The sequence below is a fragment of the Artemia sp. Qi Xiang Cuo genome, chromosome 2 (assembly GCF_049724085.1).
Source record: "Artemia sp. Qi Xiang Cuo chromosome 2, ASM4972408v1, whole genome shotgun sequence".
NCBI classification, from domain to species: Eukaryota; Metazoa; Arthropoda; class Branchiopoda; order Anostraca; family Artemiidae; genus Artemia; species Artemia sp. Qi Xiang Cuo.
In genome coordinates, this window is record NC_142795.1 from 13928866 (window position 1) to 13946146 (window position 17281).

The following is a 17281-nucleotide window of genomic DNA, read 5'->3' on the forward strand; positions in this document are numbered from 1 at the left end:
CTGTTAAGTTTTGCACTTTATCATTGTATTGCATTCCTTGTTTAAATTTTATTATTGTCCTTTCTTCATTCTTGTTTTAGAAATCAGTCTGGAACCAAATCGTAAGCAGGTAGTTCTAGATGGAAAGGGAAGAAGTAGTCTAAGTATTTGAAGGGTACCGGAATCACATTTGGAGGGGTAAAGATTGAAGCTTTGAATAAATTGGGTTGAAAGAAGAGTCGCAGTCATTTTTGCTTCCAGTGACTTGGAACTGTAATAAAAAAAGATTAATAAACTTTTAAAATAATGCCTCATAGAAAGTTATATTAGCAATTAAATAGGTTGTACAAGGTAACGAACAGTTCACAAATACTTATTTCGCAATCTTAACTGTCATTAAGTGCACAGAAAAAGTTTTAAGCATCTTCTTAGAGTTATTTTAAAAATATATATTTAAAGACTTAAAAATATACATAAGCGTATACTTAAAATCCTTCTCAGCACTGGTTTCAATTGAAAACTGATATTTCTTTAGCTTTCATTGGCTGATTTCCTTTCACATTGACTATAAAATGTCAGAGGTATGAAATTGTGGTATTTAGACAACAGTGGCTGATAGAAAGAATCTGAAACTACGTCATTCATTTTGGTCATTCTTATTACATAGGCTCTAAAGAGTTGATAGTCTACTTTTTGCGTGAGTGCTAGATTTGTTTTGATTAAATAATTTTTTGGCTCGGATTTTCAAAGGCTGATAGGTAAAAATGGAAAATATAGCTTCAGGTGGTAAAGTTCTAGATGATGGACTATTCACTAGGCTAATTTGGAAAGTAGGCCTAGGCTGGTTGAATAAGACAAATGAAACTTTCAGGAATGGATCCAAAGCCTTCAGTAGGTCTAGACCTGTGGTCTGAGCAGGTATTTCCAATTCTTTAGCCCTTTCAAAGGACATTGTCTGTTAATATCTACCAAACCATATTATTGAGTTAGGACTAAAGTGAATACACCATTCAATGCCTTTTTATAATAATCTGTTATAATCTTTTATAATAATTTTATAATAATATAATATTATATTACAAATATAATAATCATTTCTATTGGAAATGAATTTCAGCCCCCCCCATATATGCTAATTCAGGGTGTATATTCCTACAACCTAACCTAACCCTGAATTGGCATATACAGGGGGGGGGGGCTGAAATTCATTTCCAATAGAAATGATTGTTATATTTGTAATCAGCATAAAAAAAGGCATTGAATGGTGTATTCACTTTATTCCTAACTCAATAGGCCTAATATGATTTGGTAGATATTTACCCATTGTCTTTTAATGAACTTGGATTAAATTTGTGGTAGGCCTATTTTTGCCATTATTGATTAGCCTAATTTGAATATAAGCCAGGAGACTAACTGGAGAGAAAGAAACATGTTAAGAAAATAATTATAGCATAGTGTTGTTTTTTTCAGTGTTTTTTTTTATTTATTTATCTTTTTTATATAGTTTTTCTGTTAATAGCCTTGAAAATGGGCCCAATGGGGTAAGGTTTATATTAGCAGACTATTTGGGTAGCTAAGAAATAAACTTAGCTTTATAGTCATTATTGCATCCTGAATCCAAATTTAACATTCATTAACATCAGAAATGGACTTTATGCTTTTTATTTTGAACTAAACCCTATGCTTTCTAAAAGCCAGAATATAATTTGTACTTTACTGAACAAAATTCAAATGAATTTACTGAAAAAAATGTGCATTGTCAGATTAATATACATAATGCTGATATTTATTCCTTAAAATCTTAATTAATTTTTGATTTCTTGAAGTTATAAAAGTGAAAACATTTAAAAGATTTTTTTTCAGTAAAGTACAAAATATAATCTGGCTTTTAGAAAGTATATGGTTCAGAACCCTACTCAGATTAATTTCTGCTTGTTTTTAGTTGGACTTATTTTAATTTCTGTTTGTTTTGGGTTTCATTTATTTATTGATACTGATTTGTGGTAGTTGTATGCTTGCTAGATTATTTTATTCTATTTTTGTTCATTTTTGGTTTAATGGAGTTCTCTACTTTTTTTTGAAAAGCTTATTTTGTGAATTTTTTTTTTCATTAATTTCTGTTAATTGTATATTGACATATTCTTTTTCAGGGAGAAAGACTGAGCCTCTTCTGAAGTTAGACAACCATCCCATCTATAAAACCTTTAATACCCCCTGGACATAACTTACAACCCTTGCCCCTAGTCTCTGGGGTTTGTTTCAATTACAAAAGCCTTGTTATATAATATATAGACTATTTTGAATAGAATGGCTATCTTAAAATTTCTATCAGACACATTTCAGGATAATATGGTATGTCTGTAGGGGGAAGGGAACCTGCACTCTGATCACTGACTCTTAAAAAGGGCATTAGTGTCTGATTACCAGTTCAATGAGTTCCCTTTGAAGTTCATATGACCATGCTTTCTATAAAAAACTTACATGTGCCCAGGGCAAAACTTACAACCCTTGTCCTGAGGGCTGGGGGGATTTGTTGTCCTCAAAGACATAATTTCCAGACCTTTCAGATAGGCTTAACAGATTGGCTGTATCAATATTTTGACCACAAGTGTTTGAGGAAATGATAGGTGTGGAGGGAGACATTTGCCCTCTGTTTACTTTTGACTAATAAAAATGGCACTAGTCCTTTCAATTTCCAGTCAAATGAGCCCTTTTTGAAGCTTCTGCAACAAAAATTGCTATAAAAACATTAAATGCCCCAAGGGCATAACTTACAACCCTTGTCCTGAGGGCTATGGGGGGAGGGTTGTCATCCTCAAAGACATAGTTTCCAGACCTTTCAACTACCTTCAACAAAATAGCTATATCAAAATGTTGATGTGAAATGTTTGGGGAAATGATGGGCATGGGGGGGGGAATTCTCCTTCTGTTTACTTTTGACTATTAAAAAGGGTCATTGCCTTCTCCATTTCCAATTGAAAGAGCCCTTTTTTAAGTTTTTACAACAACACTTTCTGTATGACATTATATACCCCCAGGGCATAAATTAAACATTAGCCCCAAGGGCTATGGGGGGGGGGTGTCATACTAAAACATACTTTCTGGACCCTTCAACTAATTTCAACAAAATTGCCATATCAAAATGTTGATCAGAAGTGTTTGAGAAAATGATGGGTATGGGGGGGGGGGCATTTGCCTTCATATTGCTTTTGACTATTATTAAGGGCACTAGCCATCTCAATTCCCAATAAAAAAAACCTTTATATGCCCCCCAGGGCATAATTTACAACCCTTGCCCTGAGGTTTGTGGGGGGGGGGGTTGTCATCCTCAAAGAACTAATTTCCACAACTGGAAACTTTGTTAAACAACATGGCCATCTCAAAATTTTGATTGAATGTATTTGGGGAAATGATGGGTGTGAGAGGGGAGTTAGTTGCCCTTCAATCATTTTTGACTATTAAAAAGGGAACTAGTCCTTTCAATTTACAATCAAGTGAGGCCTTTTTGAAGTTTCTACAACGATGCTTTCTATAAAAAACCTTAGGCCTATATGCCTCCAGTGCATAAATTACAACCCTTACCCTGAGGTCTGTGGAGGGTTGTAATCTTCAAAGACCTAGTTTCCAGAACTTTCAACTATGTTGAACAAAATGCCTATCTCAAAATTTTGATTGGACCTGTTTGGGGAAATGGTGGGTGTGAGAGGGGGTTAGTTGTTGTACAATCACTTTTGACTATCAAATGAATTTAAAATCAAATGAGCCCTTTTTCAAGTTTCTATGACAAAGTTTTCAATAAAATCCTTACTGTATATGCCCCAAGGCATAACTTACAATCTTAGCTCTGAGGACTCTAAGGGGAGTGTCATCCTCAAAGACCAGTTTTCAGAGCTTTCAACTATGTTGAACAAAATGGCTATCTGAAAATTTTGATGGGATGTGTTTGGGGAAATGATGAGCATGAGAGGGGGGTTAGTTACCCTCTAATCACTTTTGACTTAAAAAGGGCACTAGCCCTCTTAATTTCCAATTGAATGAGCCCCTTTTGAACACTATCTATAAAAACCTTATATGCCCCCAGGGAATAGCTTACAACCTTTGTCCTGGGGGCTCTTGGGGGTTTTTCATCCTCAAATACATAATTTCCAGAACTTTCAGCTATGTTAAACAAAATGAATGTCTCAAAATTTGGATTGGATGTGTTCGGGGAAAGGGTGGGCATGAGGGAGAGGGGTTAGCTATTTTCCAATCACTTTTGGCTATTAAAAAGAGCCCCAGCCCTTTCAATTTCCAATTGAATGAGCCTTTTTTGAAATTTCGACAACTCCTTCTATAAAAACTTCATATGCCCCAATGGCATAACGTACAACCCTTGCCCTGAGGGCTGTGGGGGGGTTGTCGTCCTCAAAGACCCAATTTCCAGAACCTTCAACTACATTGAAAAAAATGGCTAACTCAAAATTTTGACTTTGTGTGTTTGGGGAAATGGTGGGCGTGAGAGGGGGGTTAGTTGTTCTTCAATCACTTTTGACTATTAAAAAAGGCTCTAGCTCTTTCAATTTCCAATTGAATAAGCCCTTTTTGAAGTTTCTACAATAACACTTTCTATAAAAACCTTATATGCCCTCAGGGTATAACTTGCAACCCTTGCCCTGAGGGCTGTGGGGGGGGGGGTGACACCCTTAAAGATCTAATTTCCAAAACTTTCAATTATGTTGGACAAAATGGCTATCTCAAAATTTTGATTGGATGTGTTTGGGGAAAAGGAGGGCGTGAGAGGGGGGGGGGTTAGTTGCCCTCCAATCACTTTTGACTATTAAATAGAGCACTAGCCCTTTGAATTTCCAATCAAATGAGTCCTTTGTGACATTTCCATGACAAAGCTTTCAATGAAAACCCTATATGCCCCCAGGGCATAACATAAAACCATTGCCCTGAAGACTATGGGGGAATTTCCTGCTCAAAGGCCCTTGCCCTGAGGGCTTTGGGGGGGGGAGGTTTTCACCTTAAAAGACCTATTTTCCAAAACTTTCAACTATTTTGGACAAAATGGCTCTCTCAAAATTTTGATTGGATGTGTTGGGGGAAATCCCAACACTTCCAATCACTTTTGACTATTAAAGAGGGCACTAGCCATTTCAATTTCCAATTGAATAAGCCCATTCTGAAGTTTCTATGACAATGCTTTCTATGAAAACGTTATATGCTTTAGGGCATAACTTATAGCCCTTGCCCTGAGGGCTATGGGGGGGGGGTTGTCTTCCTCAAAGACCTAATTTTCAGAGCTTTCAACTATGTTGAACAAAATGGCTATCTGAAAATTTTGATGGGATGTTTTTGGGGATATGGTGAGTGTGAGAGGGGGGTTAGTTACCCTCCAATCACTTTTGACTTAAAAAGGGCACTAGCCCTCTCAATTTCCAATTGAATGAGCCCCTTTTGAACACTATCTATAAAAACCTTATATGCCCCCAGGGACTAACTTACAACCTTTGCCCTGGGGGACTCTTGGGGGTTTTTCATCCTCAAATACCTAATTTCCAGAACTTTCAAATACGTTGAAGAAAATGAATATCTCAAAATTTTGATTGGACGTGTTTGGGGAAATGGTGGGCATGAGAGGGGGGTTAGTTGTTTTTCAATCACTTTTGACTATTAAAAAGGGCTCTAGCCTTTTCAATTTCCAATTGAATTAGCCTTTTCTGAAATTTCTACAACAACTTCTATAAAAACTTCATGTATTCCCAGGGCATAACTTAGAAACCTTGCCCTGAGGGCTGTGGGGGGTTGTCTTCCTCAAAGACCTAATTTCCAGAACTTTCAACTACATTGATAAAAATTGCTTTCTCAAAATTTTGATTGTATGTGTTTGGGGAAATGGTGGGCATGAGAGGGGGTTACTTGTTCTTCAATCACTTTTGACTATTAAAAATGGCTCTAGCTCTTTCAATTTCCAATTGAATAAGCCCTTTTTGAAGTTTCTGCAACAACGCTTTCTATAAAAAACCTTATATGCCCTCAGGGTATAACTTGCAACCCTTGCCTTGAGGGCTGTGGAGGGGGGGGGTGTCACCCTTAAAGACTTAATTTCCAAAACTTTCAACTATGTTGGACAAAATAGCTATCTCAAAATTTTGATTGGAAGTGTTTGCAGAAAAGGTGGCCGTGAGATGGGGGTTAGTTGTCCTCCAATCACTTTCAACTATTAAAAAGAGCACTAGCCCTTTGAATTTCCAATCAATTGAGCCCTTTGTGATGTTTCTATGACAAAGCTTTCAATAAAAACCTTATATGCCCCCAGGGCATAACTTGTAACCCTTGCCCTGGAGACTGTGGGGGGAGTTTCCTTCTCAAAGATGTAATTTCAGAGTATAACTTACAACCCTTGACTTGCGGGCTGTGGGGGGGGGGGGTGGTCACCCTAAAAGACCTAATTTCCAAAACTTTCAACTATGTTGGACAAAATGGCTATCTCAAAATTTTGATTGGATGTGTTTGGGGAAATGGTGGGCGTGGAATTGGTGTTAGTTGCCTTCCAATCACTTTTGACTGTTAAAAGGGCACTAGCCATTTCAATTTCCAATAGAATAAGCCCATTTTAAAGTTTCTATGACAATGCTTTCTATGAAAAACTTATTTGGCCCCAGGGCATAACTTATAACCCTTGCCCTGTGGGCTGTGGAGAGTTGTCATCCTCAAAGACCTAATTTTCAGAACTTTCAGCCACGTTGAACAAAATGGCTATCTCAAAATTTTTATTGGATGTGTTTGGGGAAAAGGTGGGCGTGAGAGGGGGGTTAGTTACCCTCCACTCACTTTCAACTATCAAAAAGGGCACTAGCCCTTTTAATTTCCAATCAAATGAGCTGTTTTTGGAGTTTCTACAACAATGCTTTCTATAAGAATTTTATATGCCCTCAGGGCATAACTTTTAACCCTTGCCCTGAGGGTTGTGGGGGAGTGTCCTCTTCTATATTTTTTACCTAGAAATCAACTACGCTGAACAAAATGGCTGTCTCAAACTTTTTATTGGATGTGTTTTGAGAAATGGTGGGCATGGAAGTGGTTTAGTTGCCTTCCAATCTTTTTTTGTACTATTTGATGGGTAAGAAGTAAATCACAAATTTTTGCTTCATTGAGGTTTCCTTGTCTGTTAACATGCTACACTGTAGCCTACCTTTGCAAGCCAGTCAGAAAAAAAAATTGGTTTTCCTAGTTTCAGGCATCACATATCAATACAACCAAGTTTCAAAATGTTTTGACAATATTGAGGTCTACATGCCCTGTAAATTTGAAGTCTATCCCAGGCAAAAAAAATTGGTCTGCCCACGTTCAGGCATCAGTACATTTGAGTTACTTCAGATGTGTGTCTTATAAATTAAATTTCCTTTGGCCCTTCCACATAAAATTATATATTATATAAATTATATTTCCTTTGATACTCTTGGCCCTTTCACATACATAGAAATATAAAACTAATTGAAAAAGAAATATCTGGTTTTAGAATCTACATTCAGAAAAAAGTTTTCTTTTTTTAAACCTTTTTTTAGAAATAAAAGTTTACAGTCTTTTAGGGCCCAAATTGGCAAAACACATGTTTTTTTTAAACAAAGGATTCCTTCAATTTAGTTTTCAGTCCCTTTCTGGATCCTCTAACAACCTTCCAACAAAAATGTGTTTGGACCATTTTTGGGGGACCAGTATTCTTTTTTTCATTTGGATCCCCTTGGCCCAAGTATTTTGGATGTAAGTTTTGAGCTGATCTGGAAAAAGTTGTCGTCCCTTTTCAGGGGAAACTTACCCCCAAACGAAAATTGTTTTATATGAAGTTCTTTTTGGCCATGGGACTTGCAGCTGCAATTTTCAAACTGATCAGGAGCAACAAGGTTTTTACTAACCAAATGTTTGGGCCAATTAGCCTACTTAGACAACTATTAGCCAATTAGAAAACTATTCTTCTTTGTTCCAAGCCAGTCAAGAACAATTTTCTTTGACCATTTTCTGGCCCCACATTTGGAAAGCCTAGGCTCCAACTTAAAAAAAGATTTTGTGCCTCCTTTTTTGGGAGGACCAAATTTCTTTCTTGTATTTTTTATTATGTATTAGGACCCCCCCCCCCCCCCGGATATAGTTTTTAAGCCAATCAAAAGAAATATTGGTGGGGGGGATTTTGGGTGGTTCATTTGTAGTAGTTTCACACATTTGTCATAATTTCTGCTACATTTAAGTCTGACCTCTTTGTTGATTGCAATATCTGTTAATTTTAGGTTTCAATTTCTTCTTTCATAGTAATTTGTGCTAATTTTAATTTTGACACCTTACATAATTTAATTTCTGCCTAATATAAGTTTGAAGTGTACTCTTTACTTTTTATGAAAGCACTTAATAAGTAGTTAACACTTTGCTGTTTATTAGTTTTAAACTTTTTTCGATGTTTTAAAAATTTAATGATAAACACTTAAAATAACGTAATTTCAGTTTATTTTTTGATTGACCTAGGTTTGATGTATGTCAATAGTACTACAGTTAGCTAATGAGTTTAAAAAAAATAACCGATTATATTTATTGGTAGTTGATAGAGGGTAGTAGTAGTTGTGGTGGGGAGTTGTCCTGGTGTTGTATTTTTAATAGGAGTAGTTTTTTGTTCTCTAAGTTTTTGATTTTGTAAACAAGTATTCTGTGATTTTAGTATCAGGTTTAGGCATTCTAGGCATTGTTAACTAGTTAATAATGCCTAAGCATTCTAAGACTAGGCATTCTAAGCTACTTAGGTATTCTTAAGTATCAATTTGGCAGATTTCAAGCATCATTTACGAAATATATATTCTGCTTTCGTGGTTTTGATTTTGAACTCCATATTGTGATTTTAGGCTCAGATTTGTAATCAACAAGCTTTGAAGTCCTTAAATTCTGACTTTGATGGAAAGCACAGATCATCATAAGGCCTTTAGAAAGCTTAGAGGATGGTAGTCCTATTCTTAACGGCTGTATTTTTGCTTCGTTTTAAATTTGCGCTGATTACTCTTTTTCATTTTTGTTGGTTCATCCATTACAGTATCTATTTTTTTTATATTCTGTTAAATGAAAAAAACAAGTTATTCAAATAAAAGTAAAGAACAACATGCAAATTTTAAATGAATAGAAATTATTCCATAGTGGGGGGCCTGCTCCTTCTTTAATTCTCATTCTTAATGCCAAAATTTTTTCGTACTATGCTGAAAGTATGTATGAGTGCAATAAATATAGTTAATGGGTAAATGCAAGTATTCATTTAGTGATTGCCTTTCAAACATTTGAGCTGAAAATTTTATTGTTTAAAGCAATTGCATATTAAGAAGTCCTTCCATTCTTAAAGTAAAAAAACACAAAAAAATATATATATATATTTTCTGTCCTATTTCGATCAGCGTTTTGCTTGAGGAGTTGTTTGTAAAGTATTGGAGACAAAAAGCCAAACTTTAAGGTAAAGAAGAGCGGTGGTGGGGGCTAAGGAGAGGGCAGCCCCCCCCCATAGATACAGATAAAATTTTCAGAAAAGCCCCATGGGTCATGGATATTACAAATACAACAAAACACATAAAACATAATAATTTCAAACACTTTTGAATATAACATTATGATAGAAAACCCTTCCTATGTCTCATCCCCACACTCGCAAAATTTCCAAAAATTGCAAAATTTCCCAAATTTTTCATATCCACTTTGCAACTACTTCCTATCTTATTTTCTAAACAACTTTTATGCATCACATCCCTCCCAAAATTTCTCTTCTAAGTACTTTCAGTTCTTAGCAATAACACATAAAATGCTCTAAATCTTCAGACTCCCTGCACATCAGACAAGCAAAGGGACCACTCCGTATCTTAACCCTCCCTAAATACTTTCTTCTCCCCCCAAGTGGCATAAAATTCCCCTTTACTGATAAAACCCATTTTAAAATATCATTTTGGAGCCCAAATTTTATGTATATTTATTCTCCCCAGGCTTCTTTAATTTTTCAATATATTCCAAGGGATTGTGACTTAACCTTGTCTTTTTGCCAAATCTGGATCTCTTGATGTTGTAGCACTTTTTCCATAGCTTTAGCAATCGTTATTGTTTCCACCCCAGGTCCAATGCCATCATTCTGCCATCCTTAAAGCCCATAATCATCTGGTTTACTCTTGATTTGCGCAGGCCAAGAATCCCTTCTTTTGTTCAATAGCATTTCATTGAAAGCATTTTTTGTTAACCGATAATCTGGCATAGCAATAATTTTTTTCCGATAACCTACCATGCGTACTAACCGTTTATTTCTTAAGCTAAAAAGACCCAGGTCACCGTTTATAACAATGCTATTAAACTTTTTATCCAACCCTATTAATCTTTTAAAATAATGAAGCTGTATCCTCTCCACTTCCACCCTCTTTCGTGTCCCCTTATCTCTGTCCCATAATACATAGCAGGTTACTTGACATTGGAGCTATGTTTCTTGTCCACTTACCATTTGAAACAAGTCTATATCCTAGGTAACCATACTCCTTCACTACTTTTATAAATACCCTCGCGTAACTAAAATTTTCTTCAGATGTCTTCGCTCCCCTTGCAAAAACCATTACTGCTGATTTCTCTAGACTTAAAACCAGTATCTTTTCCTGAAAATACTTTTCTACATTCTTTAATGCATGCTGCAGATTCTCTACTATTTGCCAATAGAGCTGTATCATCGGCATACAAAAGTGCAGACATTTTTTTTTTATCAAATAATTGCAGTTCACTTACTTTTCTCTTCCTTAAATAGCTTTCAATGTCATTAATATACAACGAAAATACCTTTGGTGACAAAGTACAACCTTGTTTTACCCCTAGCCTGCTAAGTATTTCCCTTGATATTTCCTTACCAACCCGCACTACAAACTTTACCGTCAAATAGATTTGTATTAAAATTCGCACAAACCCAAACGGTAATCCTAAATTAATAAAACAATGCATAAAAATTTCCCTATTTACACTATCGAAAGTACCTTTTAAGTTCAAAAAGGCCACAAACAACTTATCCTCTTTTTTCCTGGTATATTTCCTAATTAGACTGGTTAAAATAAAAATTGAATCTATAGTACTATAATTTTCGCAAAATTGCGCTTGTATTTCAATAACTCTCTGTGATTTTTCTAGCCACTTATCTAATCTATTTCCTAGCACTTTTGCGAAAAGCTTGCTTAGCCTACACCTTTGCCCAAACTGATCATACAGTAATTCTTGAGATCCATACTATCCCTTTTTTTAAATATAACGGTATGGTAACAGATGTATTCCATTGCCCTGGCCATTGGGGGTTGTTGATAATGGACGAAATTGTTATAGCGATAATTTGGATGACCCATGCTTTTGCCCATTTCCATAATTGCATTGGGATTCCGTCTAAGCCAGGAGCTGAATTACCCCTTATTTTGTCCATTGTCTTAACTATATCACCTTCGGAGGCAGACTTTGAGAATTCGTAGTTCTCTTTCTTCCTCGGTCTCTATGGTTTCTTCCTCAAACATATCTCCGCTCGTTAAATCTCCATCAGATGTGTAGCTCCTGATTTCTTCTAATTCCTTATTTTCTAAGTAGCCCGGTCATCTTGTTGCCTCGATTGCACCCTTTTCTTCGTTTGTATTCCCAGTGGATTCTTTTACAAGCTTCCAAAACTCTTTTGATTTATTCTTTCTAAAGACTAACCTTGGCCTTTCTGCTTTTTCAATCTCAAACTTTCTTTTTTCTTACCTTTATAAGATTCTTTTATTCCTTCTTCTTCTATTTAACAGCAGGCGGGCTTTTCAGTAAAACTATTTAAGCCCTTTTCCTTTTGCTTCACTCTGTGGGCTACAGAGCTACTGGCTTGGCTGTCTCTTACTTATTAGATATTCTCAGATATCTTTCAGTAGATCTTTCGACTCAAGGAGTTCAAATATAAGATGATAGATATCAATTTCTGTGCTCTGTGTGCAGGTATAGTTGGCTAGGCTCTTGGCTGATAGTGAGATTTTGTGGTGTTTGAAGCATTTTAACAGTTTACAAAGCAAGGTGTGTTGTACAGACGTCAGCATATTACATTCATATAGGCAATGAGCAATTGTTTCATTCTTCATAGTGAAGTGCCTGTAAAAACGGGACAGGGGAATTGAACCGCTTGCATTAGAAAACTTAGATGGAAATGCAAAAAAATTTATTCCATTTGTTCCAGTACGAATTCTATCAAAAATTTTTGATAAATGTTTATTGGGAAAGGGGGAAAGGATAGGATTACTTTTATTAAAATTAATATCTGATAGCCTCCATTGGTAAATATCTCTAATTGGGATTGGTCTCCCACTTGGCTGGTCAATATTTATAGCATTTTTTGCTATTTCATGAATCTGATGATTACCACTTATGCCAGAGTGGCTAGGAATATACTGAAAATAAGTTTTTATGCCACTTGAAGCAAGATTATCTATAATACTGAGACAAGGATAAGTGTCAATGTCCAACTTATACTGAGGAGCTGAGGCCAGCAACTCAAGGCTTGATAGAGAGTCGGAATATATGATAATATTATTTGAATTTGCAATGAAAGGTTGGTTTTCCTTAAGGTGCTCTAATAACATGATTATGGCATTTAACTCAGCAGACATTATAGATAAATTATTATATAATCTGTCGCCCATTGCAATTTTCAGGTGAGGAAGGAAAGCACCACTTGCTACCTTCTCATTCATTTTTGACCCATCAACAAAAATTTGGAAGTGATTTTTATAGGTAATTGTATTAAGTTCTGCAGATTTTTTTCTGGACAAAAACAATGGGGGTTAAATCTTTATTCCACTTTGAGAAGTCAGTATTTATTATGGGACTTGACCAATTCCATGGAGGGGATTGGGGGAACGTGGGTGCAATAGACTTTGCTGGTATGGGGAGCTTCTTCTGAATATTGGCATACTCATCTGCAATGCCTCTATACATGGCCGGATTTCTTAACCAATTATGTAGTGTGTGTGAGCTATTTGATTCAAATTTTGTAAGATGTTTTGTCAAGAGAAAGCTACGTCTCTCCCTTATTGTTGTTAAACCACTCTCCATAAGCAGAAACTTGGTGCTTGTGGGTTTCCTAAGACCAAATATGAGACATATTATATCATTTTGTGCTGTTTCAATTTTTTGCGTCTGGGTCTTTGCACATGCACCATAGACGATGAGCCCATAGTCAATATGGGGTCTTATATGAGATTTATAAAACTGGAGTGAGGTTTTCTCCTTACATCCCCAGCGTGTGGAAAGAAGTCTTTTTAGTATATTTGTTTTTTTTAAGACACAATTTGGAGGTCAATTGTGGAGAATCTGCCACTTTTGGGGTTGAAATATGTATTCAGGTTTGAAGGGGTAGCAACAGCTAATTCATTATTATTTGAAGTCATAAGCTCAATGAATTTACCAGCTTTATTTGCTGGTTTATTCCCCCACAAAAGGCTATGGGCATTGAAATCTCCACAAATAATGATATTTTTTAACATATTAGAATTATTTATATAATTAAAGAAATCCATGGCATCTGTGGTTTGGCCATTAGGGTTATAAAAGCTTATTATATAGGTTTTTATATTATTCAGGCAAACACTGACACCAATTGCATCAACATCATTTGCAAAATGTGGAAAATTGACGCCACGTAATTGTATATTATTTTTATCTAATAAAGCTACCCCACTTCTTAGTCTGTCTGATGATCTATCCTTTCTCAGAATAGTATATCCCAGAGACTTAATTTGTTGATTTTGGGTTAAATGAGTTTCCTGGAGACAAGCAATATTAATGGAATTATTATTCATAAAAGATATTAGTTCATTTAACTTATTTTCTGTGAGTGATCTTACGTTCCACTGGAGTATTGATATGTGTTGCGTAGTTGATTTATTTTTCATGTGACTATGTATTAATGTTCAGCTTTGTTAATAGTAAAGCAAGATCTTTTTTTGCTTGAATGAGCATATCATCAGGGCTGTAGATTTTTGCCAATTCTGCAATGATTTTTTTTTCTGTAGTTGACGTATGTTCATGGCCTGAACTGCATTACAGTTTAGAATGAATAAGCATATATTTGGAAATTGCATATTTGATTGTGCATCCTGTTTTTCAGTTAAGGGATTATTTCCTGGTAGTGTTTCTGGTTTGTTTTTTCTTGGGAGGGGGGGGGGGCAGGCTGACCTCATTTCACCGGACAAGGAGGCTTGTTGACTTGGTGATTCCTTCTGATACGGATGTGAGCTAGGGGCTTAGAAGATGGTGTTTTATATGGGGTACTTGATGCATTGGGGGCGTTTGACTTGGGGGTTTTTGGTTGGTTTCGTTACAGGTTTTATTTGGTATTGTTGGGCAGCATTTGCTTCCATTGCTGCAAAGGGGTATGGGATGGCCTTCTATGTTGCTATTTGGAGTGTTATAGCTCTTTTCTTATATGCAGGGCATAGTGATTTATTTGTAGATTCATGTGGGCCTTTGCAATTGATGCATTTAGGCTGAGTGTTGTTGCAAGTTGTCAACTCTTTAGGATGGAATGCTTTACAAATACTACACTCTAGGAAAATTTCATTGCATTTGTTTTTTGTGTGTCCCAGTTTGAGACACTTCTGACACTGGATAGGCTTAGGTTTGTATTCCTTGTGTGGTTTGATTTGCCCAAATAGGAATAAATTTTCTGGGATATTAATTTTTTCCTTCGGTGTAAATAAGAAGGATCTACTTGTTTTTAGGCCATTAGTTAGGTTTGCCAAGTTGGGTAACATCTTCAACTGGGATTATGTTGCCAGTCCTATCTGAGAGCCCCTCTTTTAACTCCTGAATGGATATTTCTGGGGGAACATTATAAACTACTATTTTTGTTGGTGATTGTTTTGGGTTCCATTTAGATGCATTGATTGGGGTATTCAGAAGGGATTTTAGGTTAATTATTGTGTCTGCTGATTTCTGATCTTGGACAGATATTAGCAGAGATCCATCACGGTTAATATTAAGAGAGAACATTGATTTTAGTAATTTGAAAATTGCAACTCTTATTGCAGTAATTCTGATACAGTTATTGAAAATCTTCTCCTTCTTCATTTAATTTCAATACCTCCAGTGCCTCCCAAAGTTCCTCCCTTTTATTCCTACACTCCTCATCATAGAATGTCCTAATAGCCTGGTTCCCTCTATATTTGCATATTTTCTCTCCCGCGCCGTAAACTACCCTACCCAAAATTTGTAGCGCTGAATCAACATTGCCTTCTTGAGCTAATTCTAGACTCCTATCCAGCAAATCCTGATTAATTAATTCCGTCAATTCTTCAAAATTATTCTTATCATCTACCTCTACTCTTAGTCTTTTATGAAGTCCAGCTCCTGGATGAGATCCAGGAGTTAGGCTGCTTGTACGACCTCTAAAGTTGCACTGATAGGAAAGTGATCAGACTTTACGACCATTCAATCAAAGACAGACTAGTTAAAATGTAATCAATTATGCTTGGAGAATGCCCCGACAAACAAGTAAACTCCCTCAGATTCTTATTATTTCCAAATCTACCATTTAGTATCATTAAATTTTCATACCCACAAAATTCTAATAAATTTTACCCCAGTTATTTCTACGACGGGTGTGGTCCCTACTAGTCCTCTGTGGGAGAGTCGTAACAATATCTTCTAAATTAACAGTGGATATATCATCTTGAACAGAACCGAAAACCGGTAAAAATTTCTACACACACTCCTGTATAAGCATTAAAGTCCCCCAGAAAATAAAACTGTTATTCAGAAACTTCCTTGAAAAATTACGTTTTTCATGTACTAAAATTGACCATGTATCCTCTTCCGAAAAAGAGCTTGTTTCTGGGGGAATATAAACAGCAAAAAAATAACTGGAATGCAAACAAAACACACTCTAAGCCAAACCATGTTACAAGATTTACTTTTCAGCCTATATATCTTCGTAGTCGAACTAAAAATTTTAGAAACTAACATTTTTACACCACCATATGTTCTTCCATTTTTAGATTGTTTTCTATGCACTCCATAATACTCATACCCCTTAAACACTTTTGGTTCTTTTAGCCACGTTTCAACTACACATGCTTAGTCATTTTTTCCTTTTTGTTTTGCTAATAAATGGTCCCATTTTTCACTGCTTACCCCTTGGATGTTCCTATACCCCATTTTGAATTTCTTTTTATATCAATGGCCCAACATAACCTAGCTATCTACTGCCGAACAATTACCAGAACCTAATCCCCAAGTTTGTACTTTTGTCCCTGACACAGATGGCTGATCGTATAGCATATTATTATCATGTTCCCCTTTCAATCCTTCTTTGCAATTTTCAATCGCTGCCTCCGTCTCCTCTTTGCCTAGAGTTTCACTTGCAATTTTTTGCAATTTCTTATACTGATCTCTTCAACTTTCTGTGACTCCCTTGAAGAATTAAAAACAGAGATGTTAGCAGGAAATGTTAGCAATATTAGCAGGCTGACTCTGTTCACTCTGTTTTGCCACCTCCCTTTTTATTGGCATCTTAAATCCAAATTCACGTTACTTTTTTACCAATCTCCGAGCAAAGTATAATTTGTAGCTCTTGAACAGCCAGGGAATTTAAGCTAGTCCGTATAAATTAATCTGAAATCATGCCAAGTTCGTGTATTCAATTCAAGAAAAATAACTGGTTTCATTGTCAGGTTTGAATTGAGATATAATCCTAGCACGAGGTACGAGTGCACTGCTCGAAAGCTGAACATATGTGGGATAATTTTGTTCATTTTGTGTTTTAATGTTGCTCTTTACTTTCATTTGTAAAATTTCTTGTTTCTTTTTAATATCATACCTAGAGTAATCTAAACGTGAGAAAGGCTGCCACTTCTCAAACCCAACAGTTCCAATTTTAATGGTGCTCTTGACTTCTATTTAAAAAATGTTTTTTTTTAGTCTTATAAAGGTATTTTTAAATATTTAATCTTATAAAGGATTGACAAGTCTCAAAACTTGAGGGAATTCCAAGTATTGCAAGGACTTTGTGTGTAACAATCTGATATTTATGCTTGATTTCTTATAGAAATTAAATAAAAAAAAACAAGTTTTTTAAACTGAAAGTAAGGAGCGATATTAAAACTTAAAACGAACAGAAATTATTCCGTATATGAAAAGGACTGTCCCCTCCTCAACGCGTCGCTCTTTACGCTAAAGCTTTTTATTGTTTAAAAAAATAAAGTTGTGAGACAGAGTCAAACTTTAGCGTAAAGAGCGAGGAGTTGAGGAAGGGACAGCCCCTTTCATATACTGA

At 35.8% G+C, this 17281-nt stretch overlaps 1 protein-coding gene across 2 annotated transcripts in view; it reads left to right on the plus strand.

Annotated features, from left to right (window-relative positions):
• The first annotated feature begins 588 nt into the window (after positions 1-588).
• Positions 589-17281, plus strand: part of Cat (Catalase) — a 144029-nt gene continuing 127336 nt past the window's right edge. Inside the window, exon 1 of one of the 2 annotated variants that reach the window (XM_089099174.1) lies at positions 589-676. The gene's annotated coding sequence lies outside the window, so the exon portion shown is untranslated. Of the gene's footprint in view, positions 738-17281 lie in introns of both variants that reach the window. The other variant, XM_089099180.1, reaches the window with a different exon arrangement.